Source organism: Anolis carolinensis, chromosome 4 (assembly GCF_035594765.1).
Source record: "Anolis carolinensis isolate JA03-04 chromosome 4, rAnoCar3.1.pri, whole genome shotgun sequence".
Classification (NCBI taxonomy): domain Eukaryota; kingdom Metazoa; phylum Chordata; class Lepidosauria; order Squamata; family Dactyloidae; genus Anolis; species Anolis carolinensis.
The window spans coordinates 38,105,183-38,124,695 of NC_085844.1; positions in this window are offsets into that span (position 1 = coordinate 38,105,183).

Here is a 19,513-nt window from a genome sequence, read left to right on the forward strand (position 1 = left end):
GTCCTAAATATTGCATAGACAGTAGCTATCACTTCCAAACAAAATTCCTTGGTGTCTGCTAAGCTGCAAAACATATGAAGGCCTATTGTCTGGCAAAGGGTCATAGTTAATTTTCCACAGATTTTATATATATATATATATATATATATATATATATATATATATATATAGAGGAGGGGAGAAAAAGAGAGCGATTTCAGATTCTACATTTTGATTTATAGGCTTTTGCACACCCTGCTGAGCGTGAATATGATACCATCTTCGAAGCAGGATTATTTCATGAAATGTATATGGGATTTAGCTACAGTAACTTTTACTGGGCAGCTTGGAATGGCCGGCAAAGTACTAGAATTTACGGCAGCACAGCTTGTGCTGTCAGGCTCATGGCTGGTGTTTATGATTTCGGCAGAAGCAGAAATAAACAACTTCTCCTTAATGGTTCTCTTTATATGTAGGCCGCAGTAGCTCTATCTGGTCTCACAACAGTAGCTGGTGCAACGGTCTGTTCCTCTGCATGTGGAACCAATGCCTCACACATTTGCATTTCTGCTCCTTGGGTTTTCCTGCCGAAATAGCCAGAAATGGATAAATCAGCAGCAAATGTCTGAATAAGTAGCATTCCATTTGACTTCTTCTGAGCGCTATAAATACATTTTAGACAAATAGGGCCAGAGACGTTGGGAAACAGACACAGAGAACGTTAATAGATTGATCGTTCCTTCTTTTTCTGTCTCACGGTCTCTAAATAGTCTCATTTGTTTAAAGATACATACACAATCATGTGCAATTAAGCCATGAGAGCACAATAAAAGTACAAATCCGAAGCATGCAATAATTAAACAATAGAGAAGGCAGATTGTCTCCTCGTTAAGCACCTTAAATTAACAAAGAGGGCAGACAGAAAACATAAACATTTCAGTACAATAATGTGAAACATTTAGTAAACAGAGAGAACAGTAGTATTATGTTGACTTGGAGAAAATGTACTTCTTCTGGCCTGGAACAAAAATTATAGGTACCTGGCCTGGGGTTTCTAGGGATTTTAGTGTTTTTGTGCTCCTTGGACATAAAACAAAGGCTGTAACCGTTAACCCTATGCATAGTTACCTGGTAGCAAGCCCCACTGAATGCACAGATGAAAGTAAGGAGTTTGTTCAATGCTTTAGGGGAAGACTTTCAACCCACAAATCACAAAACACAGTACTAAAACACCCCCTTTACAAAAAGGAGGTCAATATAGAGAAGCACAAGGAATGGTGTATTCAGAAAATGAAGCTCTTCTAGATTTTCCCACTCGCCATGCTGCCTCTCAAGATGCATGTTAAATGTGCCTAACTTTGAGGCAGCTTCTGATATAGGTTGTAGCAGAGCTGCCAGCACAGAGTTGCCAACAAATAGACCTTTTTTTGCCTGGTGAGGTTGCTTAGATTTCTCACCCCCTCTTTTGTGTGAGTTCAAATAATAATAGGATAATAATAATTCCCCCTCCATTTCCTACTCTGTCTTTTCATTGAAACCAGTGCTTAGAAAAGTTTCCATTTTGTACTAAAACCCCTAGAATTGTTAGGCTATGGAGTTATAGTCTAAAAGAATAACTTGTTCCATACCCCATGAAATTGTTGATTCTCTGGAATTTCAAAGCCTGAGTTTCATGGGATGAAGTTATGCTATGGATTATGGCTTTGGGACATCAGAGGTCAGGTTTTCCTCACCAAAAAGACAACAATCTGATGCCTAGGCAAGGTTTGATGATGCAGATTGGCACTGGAAGAGTAGAAGCTATGTTTAAATATGGGAAGGCTCATTCCCCTTTCCACAGAGGAGGTAAAATTGGGTGAATGGGGAAACAACAGCTTTTATGGAATATTTTCTATTCCAGAATTCAAGGTACTGTTGCGGAATTTCCAGATCCAAATTTCCATCCATTTGACAGCCTGAAATTCAAAGCCAGGAAACTCTTGAGAATGGACTATCAAGTTTGAATCTCATGTTCCAGATTTTGTAAGGAGATAGCCAAACTGCTGAGTTCTGCATTCAGATTTTTGCCTTACTCTCAGACACATCCCTGGTCACACTCTTAACCATCTAGGTCAGTGGTTCTCAACCTGTGGATCCCCAGGTGTTTTGGCCTACAACTCTCAGAAATCCCAGCTGTTCGGATTTCTGGGAGTTGAAGGCCAAAACATCTGGGGACCTACAGGTTGGGAACCAGTGCTACAACATTCTTTTAAAAAATCCTAAAAACAACAATTATGTGTCTATACATGCAAAGAGGCTAAAGTGTAGTCTTATATTTGTAGAATGCAGGTTCTTTTTGGTCTTTCAGATGTCTTGGATGTTCCTTTCCTGGGTACTGTCCAGGCTAAGTGGGGCTTCTGGGAGTCCAAATAATCTGGAAGGCCAAAAACTATAAACTACTAGTATATAATATGCTCAGGACTAGGGTGCTGAGCATATTTTCTGCCTTAAGGCTGATTCCTGAGCACTGCTGGTTGGTCAGCATAATCAGCATTTCATAAGCAGTTAAATATCCATTTAAGTAAACACTGAGAATCTGATAGGCTACTCTTACTAGTCTTCCAATGAACTGAATATACATTCCTACAAATAATACTCAAATATAATTGTTTTAAGTGAAGCTTTCCCCTTCTCCCTTTCCTCTATTTTCCTTTAAAAAAACAACCAAAAACCAAAAAAAACCCTAAGACCAATTTTTTAAAGTTCAAAAGAATGCTGATATCCTCTGTATATATATAATCAGGCAGAAAATGTATTTAAAAAAAGACGACGAAATGAGACAACCGCTCAATGCCAAAGAAAAACAATCCCACTGCCAAACTACACATTGTTAAGTTAAAATGTGTTCCATGTGGAAATAGGAAGACGGCTCTGATGGAAAGGCTAGTGATCTAAAGTCATCTGGCTGCCTGCCTGTCAACTACACATTTTGGCTTCTAGTTTTACAGCTTGAACTGGAAATATTTTTTTCTTCCCTTCTCTTTTCCTTGTCTTTTAAAAAGTCTGGTTCTCTCCCTCTTGTGATGCAATGAATTCCTCACTAAACCCACATGCGCAGGCTTCTAGGCTGTATGTAATAGAAGGTCCCCATACTAATGTATAAGCCTATGGGAGAAAAGCCTTTTTCAGGGTGGAAGGAAGAATTGCTTTGGCAATGTAACCAAGCCATAGTTTTACAAACTTACTGCATTCCCCAGGATACCTCAATTAACCTGGTATCCCTAAATTAGCATAGTAGGAATAAGAGATGGGAAAAGTCACATTTTTTAAAACTGCAACTGTGAGAAACTTCAACCAGCATGCCAGAATCTTCAGCTTAGCATTGCTATGTTTCCAAGTTCTGACTGTACAGCTTTCTCCTGTCTTATGTCATCAAAAGGCTTGCCTGGTTTTTAAAAAGTCACTCTTTGAACAGGGGCTCACAAGTCTTGGAGTGAATGGAGGTGACTGAATTGGGAAAAACTACTTTTGTGGATGACTGACCCGTAACTCATCCATAATGGCTGGAAGATTCTGTAAGCTGCAGTTCAAAAAAGGATTATTTCTCCAAAATCTGGAAAAGGCTAATACGACCACATCAGATGGGGCTGAATTCAGAGGCAACGCTGGTTCACCTTCCCTCTTGCCATAAAGCCTGCCAGCTGCCATCCCAAAACACATAGCTACCTTTGGCGAGGCTTCATGGTAAAAGGGAAGGGGAACTGGCGTATGCCTCAAATGTGCTTCCTTGCCACAATTTTGTGCTTCTGCCATTTTAAAAATGATCTTTCTTTTTTTAATTGTTCAATGTATGCATTATTCGTTATTTTAAAAGTACATTTTCTAATTTAAAACATGTAACAAAAATGGGGGAGGGAAGGTTGGGGGGGGCAGAATGAATTAATAGCATTTCAATGGGAAAATTCGCTTTGAGATAAGAGCATTTTGAGTTAGGAGCTCAGTCATTTGTGTTGATTGATGCCATAAAGTGGAACCTCTATATAACCTCTACTTAAGGGTGAATTAAACCCTTAAGTAAAGGTATCACTGTATTTGCATTGGTTGGTGCCAGCATTTGGCAAGAGAAGTAGCTGAATGTGATTATAGCAACAAGGGAGGCGGGGTGGGGGGGGGGGGCAGATGTGTGTCTGGATGATTATCGCAACTCATACAAATGAAGGCAGGACACTTCAGTTTGTCTTTTGTACGATCAAAATCAAGTTGTCTGTCTATGGTAGTGAAGGCATAGTACCATAAAGATTCTTAGGGAGCTCTATTGAGACCTTATTGCACAGATAATTCTGCCCAAATGGAATGGGGTTGCCAGGTGTAGCTTCAGTTACTGTAAAACCCAACAGGATAGGCTAGAATGATTCTGCTATATTGGCTTTTGTAAGTAGTAGTGCCAAGGCTCACACGGTCAGAACTCCAGGATGTTTTGGAAAATGTGGACAAATGACATCATGTGCCATCCACCCTAGGCCTCCTTGTGATCTTCATAGTAGCTGGAAAGGAAATTAATTTTCCCAGTAGCAATATATTACTGTTCATTGTCTTTGCAGTATTGTATTTAGAGGTGGCATAGTCTTAAAGGGCAATTAAGACCCATTAGCTAAGATTCTAATTTGCTCGTGGTAAAGATGAAAACTGTTTGAACTGGATTGTTGATATAAATCAACACAGCTGCCTGACTATTTAGCCTGACATCCTGTCAGTCTGTTAATGATGTTAGACTAATGACTTTGTAACTGTTTCCTGTTCACAGTTTGCAATCATGGTGCCATTGCCACAATTATAACACACACGCATACACACACAGCAACTCACCTTAAAATTCAGCATGTTGCACCAAAGAGTAGAGTTCTGGTGAGTGGGTTGCTAAAGGATGGCATTTTTATTTATTTAAAACATTTATATTCTGCCCTTCTCACCTTGAAGGGGACTCAGGGCGGAGCACAACATATATATGGCAAACATTCAATGCCAGAACATAAATAAACTATAAATATACATAAACACTAAAATCAATTATCTTCACATTAAAACAATTATTTAATACCATCACAAGTCAATCATATCGGATCCAGTCAGCAGGGTGAAATTTCCTATTGTTGCCATTATTGCACTGCCCCAAAGGCTTGGTCCCACAGCCAGGTCTTTACCATCTTTCTGAAGGACAGGAGGGAGGGGGCTGATCTAATCTCGCCAGGGAGGGAGTTCCATAGCTGAGGGGCAATCACTGAGAAGGCCCTGTTTTTCATCTTCACCAATTGCGCCTGTGATTGTGGTGGGACCAAGAGCAGGGCCCCCCCAGAAGATCTTAATGTTTAGCCCCTTTCCTGCAGTGACCAGCAGTGTGCCAACCATAAACAGAATCCCTTGTTGCAACTTCTCAGTCTACCATTGCTTGCTGGCAGGAGGAGACATCCTTCAGCATCCCTCCACTAGCACTGCAGAACTCCATAGTTTTGTGTTGCTAGTTGGATTGTAAGATGGTTTTGGGGAATAGATTAGACATGGTGGCTATTTGTCTGCTCCATGACATTAGACTTTTCTTGGAAATGTACTTATGGTGACATGCTAAGCATCTAAAGGTAAACATTCAGCACTACATCACTGTCAATATGTAGCATGTTGCTTTAATGTAGTTGAGGCCTATTTAATTCCACATTTATACTTCCTTTCCCCTGTAGACTACAACTGTTTGTAATATTGACCCACACATTCTAAAAATCTGAGAGAGGAAGGTTTTAATTTGCCATAAATTTTCTTAAAAACATATTCCATACTCATTATTTCCTAAGGCAAAATTCAAGCTTGTTCCTTCCTCCTTTACCTTTCTTTCTTCCTTTCTTTGCATATGAGAGACATTAGGTTAGATATTTTAAAAAATGTTAGACACACAATATGTGCTTAGTGTTATATAAATTGATGCATTCAATGAGATTTTTGTTTTAAAAAAAAACCTCTTTGGCAGCCAATGCTGCCAAAATAATAGTTTTTACAGTGTTCCCCCCCCCCCCCAATGAACTGCTGTGTGTTACAGATATAACTAGACAAAGAGACATACATGAAGCAGCTGAGCATACACCTGGATAAGACTTTAAAGAGAGGCCACTGTCCCATGGTGCTCTGTAAGAGATTCTTCCAGTTTCCTTTGTTTTTCACATTAAACCTACATCCATCATCCTATTTTGGTACATATTTTCCAGAGCATGACGCGTGGTAATTAAGAACACAGAAGGTTCTATTCATTGTGGGGTATTTCACATTCTTCAGATCGAGTGAGAGCGACAAAGCTGAATTTTTGATTACTGTACTGCATCCCAAAGCTCACAGTGATGGAAACATTCATATTTTAAAATACTTTTTCTCTCCTCTAAAAAGACATTCTTCTAACATTTAACAAAGCTCCTGAAACTTGAACAACAAAGTTTCAGATAACACTTGAGCCATGTTGTTTACTACAAAGATGATTGCAGGAAACCTCGCTTCCCCCTTTCCTTCCACCCTCGTTTCTTTGCTAGAATGCCCACGTTTTATTTATGATTTTGGATTTTATTTCACAGCATTCCAGTTTAGTTTAGCATGATGTATTTAATAACCATGTCTACTGTCTTAATTACCCTATAAAGCAGGGTTCCACTGCCATCTGACCCTCCACAGCATTCCAGAGAAACTGCAAGACCATGATAATTACCAACTGCCTGTGAGAAAATTAAACAAAAAAGGCCTAACTTTTTAAACCACCATTTTAAACGACCTATTACTTCTCAGGAATAAATCATTGATGAAATAGCCTTCTTACCAGGAAAATAGCTATTCCGTACCAAAGAATTTCCCTTTGCATGATCATGAAGAGAATATTAAGTATTCCTCAGCTCAAAAGGTTAGGTTTTATGTCTGTTCAATGCCTTTTAATGACACATTTTCCTGCAATTTTACTGTAATCAAAGCCTTTTCTCCCCTATGCAGCTTGTAGGCTATAGCTATTTTGTTAGTCTTAAATTTTTTTAGTGGCTATAGAATATAAAATCTATTTAAACACGAGCAGAGAGAAATTGCATTTGTAAAGGCAAAGCTTTCATCATTAACCAGATCTTTCTTTAGCATTGCTTGCTTTCCTTTGATTAACACATTCATCTGGTGTTTTCCTTCATGTGTGTCTGTGTGCTTGCACATATGCACTCCATACACAGTGTTAACAAAGGTCAGGGCTGACCCAATACATTTTGCTGCCTGAAGTAGAGACATAAATGGTACCCACCCTTTGCAGGTCACAGGACATTGAAGATGCACTAATATTTGAGACTGAATAGCACCAAAAGCACCTCTCCCAATGAAAATAAAAATACAATAATAATAAACAAAAAAATGTTTGCTTCTCTTTCTGATTATCCAAATGTCTGCCAGCTGAAAAAGCTGATACATTTTGCCTAATGGATGGACTGATTCTGTCAGAAGATTGGCGCGCACACACACTGCATTAGTGGCTAAAGATCCCAATCAGTCTGGAGAAATATAAGGGTATGTCTACACTGGGCAGTTTAGCACGGTGTAAATGTGCCCCAAAGCAGCTCCAGATGCCAACTCTGGAGCCAGTTGTTCACACAGATTGGAAGCAAAACCACTTTGCTGGGGCAGTGCACACCTTACCTCCACCGTGTCACCACTACTGGTCCTGTGCATGCAAGCTCCTGGCCAATGCTTGTTCATGGTGTGTCCAAAAGCAGTGCATTTTCTTCAAACACCTTCTGCTAGCAGAAAAAATGAGGAACCTAAAGGTGTCACCACATGATTACCATGTGGCTTCAAGAACATCTTAGAGCCACCTTGCAAAGTAGCTCCAATATGTTCTTGGAGCCACATTGTAATGGTGGGTGGGACCAAAGATACCAGTAGGTATCACACTTCAATGCCATTCCTACCAATAAGTAAATCTTAATATATGCCTTTCACCATCTATGGAAAAAATCCATCTACAATAGACAGGGGCAAACTTTGGCCCTCCTGGTGTTTTGGACTTCAAGTCCCACAATTCCTAACAATCTACCAGCTGTTAGGAATTGTGGAAGTTGAAGTCCAAAACAGCTGGAGGGCTGAAGTTTGCCCAGTCTGATCTACAAGCTCAGAAGCCACCAAACTATTCAATCTTAGTGGAGTATGGGAAATACTGATACAGTATGATCCCCTTATCCATGGATTCAATATCTGTGGTTTCACTTTTCCACACTCTAAAAATATTCCTCTCTAGGTTCTCTGAGGCAATTCTATGGTATTCTTCCAGCCTATGTATATTCATTATTATCCACAGTTACAGGTATTCATGGGGATCTTGAAAAATATTTCCCATGGTACAGGGATCATACTATATTAATATTTAAAAATATGTACTAGAATGTATTCTACATTTGAAGGAAGAGACTTGAGTTGGAGAGTGTCTGTTGTCAACAGAAGTAACTAGACACTTTAATGAACAAAGGGTTTATGAGAGAGCCAAGCCACAGCTAAATTTAAAGAGAGAAGGAAAAGGAGGTTGGAAAACAATTCTGTGTTCAGTCAAAAACCATGTAACCTCTACTCCACCCATAAATGGCTCAAAATAAATCTTGTGACACATCTCTGTATGGGTAAAAGCCCTGACCACAACCAATTAAAATTGTAAGCTAAACCAAAGGTTAAATAACAAGCAAGGTTGTGTGGTGTATAGATCTAAATGGAGTCCTTTGAAGACTTTCACTTAGATGGATCCCTTCCAGGTCCAAGACCACTGTTATGTGCTATTCATAGGTATCAACCATAGACCATGCCACTTTGTCATCCTGTCCCTGTGACTCGGAGGAGTAGTCTGCACTGTGATAATTGGGATAGTAAGAAAGGGTTAAATAGTAGTAGAACTTTGCTTTATGGGTAGTTAAGGAAGATGTGGGTATTAAAACATAACCTTGAAAAACACTGTAAAAAGAACCCCAAATTGTAAATAAAATGTGGTCATTGTGTCTTGAGCAGGCATGAATGCTAATGTAAGGCTGACTTTCAGTCTTAACAAAGGACACTGGTCAGGACCTGGCACAAAGCCTGCTTTTCTTTTCTCTCTTCTTTTCCTCCACCTTCCAGGGCATGTGATCCCCATGGCACTTTTATCTGGGAGATTGTGAGGACTCATGGGCCTTGTAGTCCTGTTCCTAGTACTATTGTGGCAGACGAAGAGGAAAACATGGGGTTTTCGCCGGTTCAGCAAGAGCCGGAGTCTCTTCACCTGCAGGATGTTGATGTTTGCCCTCAAGAATTCAGCCAAACAGGCCTTGGGCAGAACTTCCCACCGTTTCCCAGAAAAGAATCTTATTCCAGAGAAAGGGGAGTCAGAGAGGCCCAACGGAGGAGTTTACGCTTAGCTGCCAAACATCAAGCTGATTAGGCCTGCTTCCCTTGGGAAATTCTAAGGAGTCACACATCTGGACAGAGTTGGGTTTCGCTTCTCGTTCTCTAGGGAAAGAGTTCTGTTGGCGGGAAAACGAGACCCAATATAGGTGTTTGGCGCGAGGGATTCTTTGCGGAGTCAATTGATCAGCTTGAGGAGAGAGATCGTGTGTGGACTTCGTAATCCCAGTTCCTTGCTTCCCGGATCAAGCTTCAAGCCTTGCCCTGTCTCACGGTTTTACCACGGACTCTGTTTCATGCTTCATGTTTGCCTTGTCTCCAGTCATGGATCTAGCCAAGAATCAAGTTTATTTCCAGCCTTGTTGTCAAGTTTCATTGGACTTTAAGACTCTGCTATTTCCCCACACTATTGCTTGGCAAAGTGTGTGTTTCGATCAAGTGGATTAAAACTTTGAACTCTAATATCTTATATTGGACAATACATTTCTGGACTATATTTGACCACATCTGAAAGGACTGCTTCTGAACTATATTCTTCACTTGTTTTTTATTGATTTTATATATTTCTTTAATAAAGATATTAGATAGAGACTGGCCTCTGTGTAAGGTTATTGGTGCTCTGCAGCCAGGGATCTGACAGAGATGACCAGAGCATGGATAATGAATTTGAAAAGGAATCACAGTTCTACTTCAAAAGCTCCCAATTAACTCCTTGCCATACATATACACACACAAACACACTCACATATGTGTAATTTTACCATTCTTCAAAATTAATTTAAATAGGCGCTTTTAGATTCTGAAACATGTTTGAATTCTGAATAATAATAACAATAAGAATAATTTTATTACCTACCTCTCCTTGTGGCTTGAAGCGGGTTACAGCATAGTGAAAACACATAAACATTGTAAAAATTCTATGAAAACACATAATATATATTTCTATAAAAGATACATATTAAACATATTTCTATGAAATACATATTAAAATACACAGAACAGATTAAAACACAGGACATGAGTTTAAAATTCATGATTAAAACTGGCTGAAGTCTGCTGATGCATGATTAAAAAATACTATACATTTTTCTCCTATTCACTTTATTGTTGCTTCAGTACCCAAAACAGAATGAGGCAGAAACAGGAGGCACAATTCTAGCCAGCTCTTAAACCATTGTGATATTCCTTCTCCAGAACCTAATAAAGCTACAACGCCCCCAAAACTGTAACATTAAAGTTCATTTAGGACTGCAAAAGGAGTGAAGTTATTCCTCCTTAAATGACACATGTTATGCAATTTTGTTTTTGTTTTTGAGGAAAGGAACTGGTTACTTAGTAGCTGGTTAATTCCAAGCTCTGCAATTGAGAGAATTTGGTTTCTGCATTTTTTTTTCTGGCAATCTGTCTAGACTCCTTGTTTTTGATGTACTAAGTGGGAAAAAAAATCTCCAAAATTTCTTGTAAATGCTGATTTTTCATGCCCTTGATATTAGTCATTCATATAATTAAAAAGAATGGCTTAAAAGGAGCAAATGTTTAGTACAATTAGGTACAGATTGGAAAATGATGCAAAGGTCATGGACTGAGGGGTGAGTCATTTTCTCTCTCTAGTCAATACATAAGCCACCATTGCATTTATATCAGATGTAATTAGATCCCACCTAATGTTTTAAAGACTGTCCATTTTTAAATAGATATAAAACGAGGCAGAGATTATGAAATTCCTCATATATTGTTGGACTAAAACTATCATTCATCTTCACTATTGGCAATGTTGGCCAGATCTGCTAGGAGCAGCAGACCATCTACATCTAAAGTTCCACATGACTCTCACATCTGATGACGAAGTGTATAAAGCACCATTTACAATAGTTCCTACACCGTAGGTCAGAGGTCACCAAACTAAGGCCCGTGGGCCAGATGCGGCCCTCCAAGGTCATTTACCTGGCCCCCACCTTCAGTTTTAGACTTAGGCTCGCCAAAAGTCTGAAATGACTTGAAGGCACACAACAACAACAATCCTAATTAACTTGACTATCTCATTGGCCAAAAGCAGGCCCACATTTCCCATAGAAATCCTGATAAGTTTATTTGTTTTTATTTTAAAATATTGTATTGTTCTTTCATTGTTGTTGGTTTTTTGCACTACAAATAAGACGTTCGTATTTTTTCCCCCAATGATTATTCGGCCATTCCACAGTCTGAAAGATTGTGGACTGGCCCTCTGCTTAAAAAGTTTGAGGACCCCTGCCATAAGAAAACTGAATGCAAAGCTTTCCAACTGACCTTCTTGATCTTCATCAAGCACAACATCTGTTATAGAACTCCATATGCTGATGATAATGCATATGCTGATATATGCTGATGATAGTGTAGTCTGCACCATTCAGAAGAAGACCTACAAGCCACTCTAAACACCTTTGCAGAAGCATTTAAAAAGCTTGGCCTCTCACTGAACATTGAGAAAACCAAAGTTCTCTTTCAGCAAGCACCAGCCAATCCCTCTGCAATGCCAGAAATACAGCTTAATGGTGTAACATTAGGAACCTTTCCTCTGCTTTGGCAGCCACCTCTCCACAAAAGTCAACATCGACACTGAAATACAACACTGAGCTCTACGATTGTAGCATTTTTCCAAATGAAGCAGGGAGTATATGAATATCGGGACATTCGTAGGGATACCAAGATGCTTGTTTAAAAAGCGATTGCCCTCCCAACCCTGTTATACACCTGCGAAACAAGGACTGTCTACAAATGTCACACTCAACATCTGGAATGATTCTATGAGCGTTGCCTCTGAAAAATCCTGCAAACTCTAGGGAAGACAGGGGGGCAAATGTCAGCATTCTGGAAGAAGCAAAGTCCACCATCACTGAAGCAATAATCCTTAGCCATCAACTTCGCTGGACTAGCTATGTTGTCCGAATGTCCAAAGATCACCGTCTCCCAAAGCAGTTACTATACACTCAACTCAAAAATGGAAAACAAAATGTTGGTGGACAGGAAAAGAGATTTAAATATGGGATTAAAGCTAATCTTACAAACTGTGGCATAGACACCGAGAACTGGGAAACCCTGGCCCTTGAACATACTAACTGGAGGTCAGCTGTTACCAACAGTGCTGTGGAATTTGAAGAGGCATGAATGCAGAGCAAAGGGAGAAATGTATCAAGAGAAACACATCAAGCCAACCCTGACTGGGACCACCTTTCACCTGGAAACCAATGTGCTCACTGCAAAAGAACAGGCAGATCAAGAACAGGTCTCTACAGTCATCTACGGACCTGCCACCAAGACCCTACACTTGGAAGGCAATCATACTCAGACATGACAGATCGCTGATGATGATAATGATGACATCAAGCACAATCTTTAGGCTGAGTTTGCCCATATTTATATGCTCCAAATAATGTAGACTCATTTTGTAACTGCTGTAGAAAATCCACATGACATGTATCTAGATTCACAGCAAAATTGCTGCTTTCAGCTGTTAATGTGGAACAAGGGGAATGGATTTTACTATGGAGTTATCCTGGTGTTTTTGACGTGTAAACAACTGGATTGAGCTGGATCCAGCCCAATTCATCTTCCACATATCCAACAGATGATCCAACACACTATGTCATTGTTAAGAAGCAGCTCCCTGTAAGAACTTTGCATTGCTGATGACATTGCTTCTACTTATTACAGTGCTGACCACCTTGTTGCGACCTCATCATAAGCAACATTGCTTGCAAGACTGTAGGAGAGCTACTTTTGGATGACAAAACACAGCCCTGTAAGTGAGCTGAATTGTTTTAGAAGACTGTAAGGGAAAGAATAATTGGGGTTGGGCAAACATACCATAGTTTCATGTGATCAGGGACCTTGTCTCATTCATTGGAGTTTCTGCATGCACATTCATGTCTATTGTTAGTGAAGAGGCTCCAAAATGTTTGTGATTATATTTCACAGAGGATTGTGACATAATGCCAGATTTTAAAAACACAAACAGGGTATCAATGTGTATTTTTGTCTGCAACTCTAGATTAGGATGACCACAACAGTCTTTTTTGCAAAGAAAACTAGTTCAAGGTCAGGTGCAAGACTTTTAAATTGTGTTCTTGGGATCCTGAAGAAACAAAATACAGTAGGACCACAGTATCTGCTGGGGTCTGCTTCTAGGACATCTCCTGGTTACCAAAATCTGTGGATGTTCACAACCCAGTACTGTATATACAATCTTCTATATATATAAAAGAGTGATGGAATCCTGGCGACCGATAAAACAACAAAACTACAGGCCCCCAACCTTGAAATTTGACAACAAAACCCATCATTCATGCCTCTAGGTTGATACAACAAAAAGAAAAGAAAAATAAAGTCCTAATTAGAGGGAGAGGAATAATTGTTTTTATTCAATTGCTGCCAGTTAGAAGGCTAAGCTCCGCCCACTTGGTCTCCTAGCAACCCATTCAGTCCAGGGGACATGCAGAGTTAGACCTCACTTAGGCCTATAAAATACAGATTATCAGATTTTAACTGGATTATATGGCATTGTAGACTCAAGGCCTTTCCACACAGCTATATAACCCATTTAGAATCCTATATTATCTGTTTTGAACTAGATTATTTTGACTCCACACTGCCATATAATCCACTTCAGTGTGCATTTTATCCAGCTGTGTAGAAGGGGCCTCATATAATCCAGTTCTAAGCAGATAATATAAGATTATAAATATACAGTACACTCTCACTTATCCAACATAAACAGGCTGGCAGAATGTTGGATAAGTGAATATGTTGGATAATAAGAAAGGATTCATGAAAAACCGATTAAACATCAAATTAAGTAATCATTATACAAATTAACCACCAAAACATCATGTTATACAACAAATTAGACAGAAAAAGTAGTTCCATGTGCACTAATGCTATGTAGTAATTACTGTATTTACAAATTTACCACCAATATATCACAATGAATTTAAAACACTGACTACAAAAACATTGACTACTAAAAGGCAGACTGTGTTGGATAATCCAGAACATTGGATAACCGAATATTGGATAACTGAGATTCTACTCTAATGTGAAATAATTACTGTGGTACAATAATATAGAACAATATAATCTCTAAAACCAGGACAGTAAATAAAGGGCAACACTCTGAAAGCAGGGAAATTGGGAATTCCACAAAGGAAACAATCAGGGCCAGCTAACACCTCCCAAGAAAAGATTCTTCCAGAAAGGAAGCTGAGAAGGGAGTAAAGCAGTGTATATTACCAAAGTCATCATTATTACTATCATTACTATTATTATGATCATTATTATTATTGTGTTGCTGTGAACCGTGAAAATGAATACATTCTGGCTCCAAGTATTCAAAAATATTAAAATCAGAATATATAAAATTACTGTGGTATAATAAAACAGAACAATACAATCTCTAAAATCAGAACACTAAATAAAGAACAACACTCTGAAAACAGGGGAATTTCACACAGGAAACAATCAGGGCCAGCTAACACCTCCCAACAAAGTATTCCCATCACCAAACTCTGGCAAAGCCTGTTTTCTGAGGGCCATAGACAGTAGAAGCACATAAAATATCACAAAGAACACCACTCTAAAAACAAGGGAATTCCAGACAGGAAACAATCAGGGCCAGCTAACACCTCCCAACAAAAAATGCACTCAGGGAGGAATCAGCCAAGCTTTAAAGCTGCAAGGCCATTACATGCTAATCATTTTCCCTAATTGCAGCAATCATACTTGCCTCCAACAGACAAAAAAAATCAGAAATATTGTATATTCACAACCTTTAACAAATAATATCCCCTGATGGTGCAGCGTGTTAAACTGCTGAGCTACTAAACCTCTGGACCGAAAGGTTGCAGGTTTGAATTGGGGGAGCGGAGAGAGCCCCCACTGTTAGCCCCAGCTTCTCCCAACCCTAAAGTTCAAAAACATGCAAATGAAAGTAGATGAATAGGTACTGCTCCGGTGGGAAGGTAATGGCGCTCATGCAGTCATACCACATGACCTTGGAGGAATCTACGGACAACACCAGCTCTTCGGCTTAGAAATGGAGATGAGCACCAACCCCCAGAGTCAGACACAACTGCACTTAATGTCAGGGGAAAACCTTTACCCTGTACCTTAACTACCACCAATTCCTCAATACTTTATTTCCCATACCATCATACTTCGCCACAGTAATGCGTGGCCGGGCACAGCTAGTGATGTAATAAAATGGTATCTCTTATAAAATGACAAAATTGTTTTTTAAATATTTTCAAATCATTGATGGTTGAATTAGTGGATACAGAATCCATGGATGCAGAAGGCTGACTGTATATGCTGCTCGGAGGTTTGAGATTTGCTGAAATGGCTCTCTTTTGTGTCCCATCATAACATCATACATTGAACAAGACTACAAGTGCAATCTAATACAATCTCTCCCATACAGAAATCCACAACTAAAGCACTTCCAACAAATTGTCATCCAACCTCTCCTTATAAACACAAAAAAGAGTCTAACTTCTCTCCGTTTTAACTGTTCCATTTTAAGTGTTAAATTGTGTAATAGGAATGGAGCGTTTTTATTATTTTTATTCTTTTAGGTTGCTGAAGCTGATTTTTTGTAGGCAACATGAGATCCTTGGACATGGGTCATAATATAAATATTTTAATAAATAAATATTATGATTATAAAGCATAATAATGGAAATGGTGGCTTTAAAACTTCCCATCACAAGCTAGTAACTAAAAAGCAGACTGGAAATGTGCAAAGATCAACTGGTCACTCTTTCACCCCACTATGATGAGACACATAGTACTTCCATTCACATGACAGTCATTCTTTCTAGATTGTATATCTGTTATTACATTTTAGTGTTAGTTATATCTATGCTATGTCCTTCTCTCTTTTATTTTTGTGGTGCATTGTCTGTTCAAATTGCTTCAAAACTGATTTACTCTTGCTATCTTGCTTATTTCATATTCTAAACCTTGCTGATTATTATATTACATTTTGAAAGCTGAAAAAAAAATCACAGTTATCTGGAGAGCATCTCTTATTAGTTCCTATTGATGAAACATCAGCTGATCATCCTGGACTATTAGCAAACCATCAGCCTAATGAAGGATGGTCTTTTAGCATTCATACAATAGCCTCAAGTAGTACCAAGTCATGTTAAATTAAACTCCTGTAGTCCTTTGGAACTACACACATGTACATGTTCTTTCATCTTTTTGATCAAAGAACAATACAAATGCAGAGGAGATTTCATGTGTTCATAGATGTTGTGAACCTTAGGTTCTCCTGCAATAAAGGGGAAAAGGTGCATTTGACCACAATTTATTTAGCCATGTGCAATGAAGCTGTCCTTACATACAGGCCTCAATCAGAGCTCAGAAGTAACTACAGTAGAGTCTCACTTATTCAACATAAATGGGCCGGCAGAACATTGGATAAGTGAAAATATTGGATAATATGGAAGGATTAAAGAAAAGCCTATTAAATGTCAAATTACATTATGATTTTACAAATTAAGTACCAAAACATAATGTTTCACAACAAATCGACAGAAAAAGTAGTTCAATACACGATAACGTTATGTAGTAATTACTGTATTTACGGATTTAGCACCAAAACAACACAATGTATTGAAAACATTGACTATAAAAATATTGGCTACTAACAAATTGACTACAAATGAAAATAGAATTGCATAAAATGAACTTACAGTAACAACATTGTCAGAAGTTAAATCCATAAAAGATTCAGTCCTTGCTGGCTAGAGAAACAGCTGTGGATCCAGGCAGGAGGCAGACTGCGTTGGATAATCCAGAACATTGGATAAGCGAAGGTTGGATAAGCAAGACTCTACTGTATTTACAAATAAAAAGTAGTTGTTCTTAACTGCTATCAAATCAACTTTAATTTGTGGAAACCTCACAGTGAGAGACCTCCAGGTCAGCCTATCATGCATAGACTTGCTAAGGTCATGCCGACTTAGGGCTATGGCTTCTTTGATTGTGTCTATTTATCTGGTGTGTGATTTCCCTCTTTTCCTACTGTCTTTTCTAGGGAGTCATGTCTACGCATGACATGGCCAAAGTACAATAATTCCAGTTTTGTCATCTTGACTTCCAGGGAGTGTTCAGGCTTTATTTATTCATTGATTTGTCTTTTTAACAATCCACAACATCTGTACAACTCTTCTCCAGCACAACATTACAAATGCATTGATTTTCTTCCTAGCAGTTTTCTTTACTGACCAGCTTTCATAACTATACATAGAAACTGGAAATACGATAACATGAGTCATCCTAACTTTAGTAATTAATGATATAGCTTTATATTTCTTGTCTAGTGCCTTCATAACTGCTCTTCCAAGTTCTAGGCTGTCTACACTGGCTGGTAAAAAGCCATTGCTAGACTAGAGCAGAAATTATCTGGATGGCCCCCCAGAGGCAGCGACATGCAGCTTCCTGAATCCATGGTGTCTACACATTCCATCTGGACTAACGGCCTCATCACATTGGGCTAAAATTGGTGACATGAGCCAACTTTAGCCCAGGTCACCTATGGAGCAAGTCAGCTCCGTGGGTGAAGGAGGGCAGAGCCGGTGCATGCCACTGGCAGGGCAACATGGGAAAGCTCCTATGTTGTTATACAGTCTACGGGGGAAGCTGTGTGCTCACGCTTCCTCCATGTGATCACCCTCCATTGGATCCGGGTGATGTGGGATATGGGGCACTGGATTCCCTAAGCCCCATGGTGACGTGGAGCCCCGGAGGTATGATAAGGTCTTAATAGTGCATTGGCTCAGGTGAACCATCCCTCATCTTTTGTGTTGCCATTGGAACTCCCAGGCAACTGCAGAACTCCACGTGAGCTCCTGGTCATTGCAGGTGTTGTGTGCTGACATCCACAGAGGCAACCACCTGACCAAGAAGAAGGAGGGAGCCAATTTTTCTACCTTGTTCCTGGCCGTGTAGGTGCTGCTCATCATGTCAGAATGGGGCTCTAACAATGTCCAGGAGCTCTCATGAGGTTCTATGGCCAGCTGGGAGTGGTGACAACACATGTATGATCACTAACAAACCCAGTGAAAGGGGGATGGCAGTGGTGTCTTATGTGGATACTGAATAGGATGAGATCCTGTTATTTTCCTAAAGCTATTAGATATTCTAGAGTCTCAAGCAAAGTCTGGAGCATCTCTCGACTTTTATTAAGGTGGAACAAAGTTGGATTAACATGATTTAAGTGTGATATTGATGGGAAATACAAAAATGTAATGAGGACAGCCAAAAGTCAGCTTAGGCTGAGTCCAGGTTTTAACATCTATGTAGATGAGCCCCTAGTCTCCTCTTGATTTTTGAATGCAGTCTCCATTCTGATTAGTGATTGAACCAAGGGATGAAAAACCTTGAACTATTTCAATGTCTTCACGTCTACTTTAAGTTATGGAAATAATCTATGCTCATTATTTTTGTTTTCACAATGTTTAACTGTAAACCTGCCTTTCCACTTTCTTTTGTAATCATTTCAAGTCTTTGCTATATTCTGCTAGTAGTACAGTGTCATCTAGATATTTTTATTTGTTGATTTTCTTTCTTCCAATGTTCATACCTTCTGAATCTAAATATAAACCTTCTTTATGGATTAACTCTATACAAGTTAAACAGACAAGTTGATCAAATGCAGCTCCTTGCCAATTGGAAACCATTCTGTTCTGTCCTAACTGTAGTCTCTTCTCCTATGTATAGATCAGTACAATCAGATGTTGCACACCCATTTATTTAGGGACAATCCATAGTTTTTTCATGATTTATATATTCAAAAGTTTTACTATAATCTATAAAGTACAAGCTAATTTTCTTTTCAAATTCTTTGGTATGGCTTATTATCCAACAAATGTTCAAATATGATCCCTAGTGCATCTTGCTTTCCTGAACCCAGCTTGGATAGCTGACATATCTTGCTCTATATGAGTAATAGTCTCTGTTGTGAAGGTTTGAGCAACCCTTTGCTTGCAAGAAAAATTAGTGCAGTTGTCCTGTGATTACGCAGTTCCAGGTATTCCCTTTCTTCGAAATTGGGATGTATATTGAACATTTCCAATCTATGAGCCATTGTTTTGTT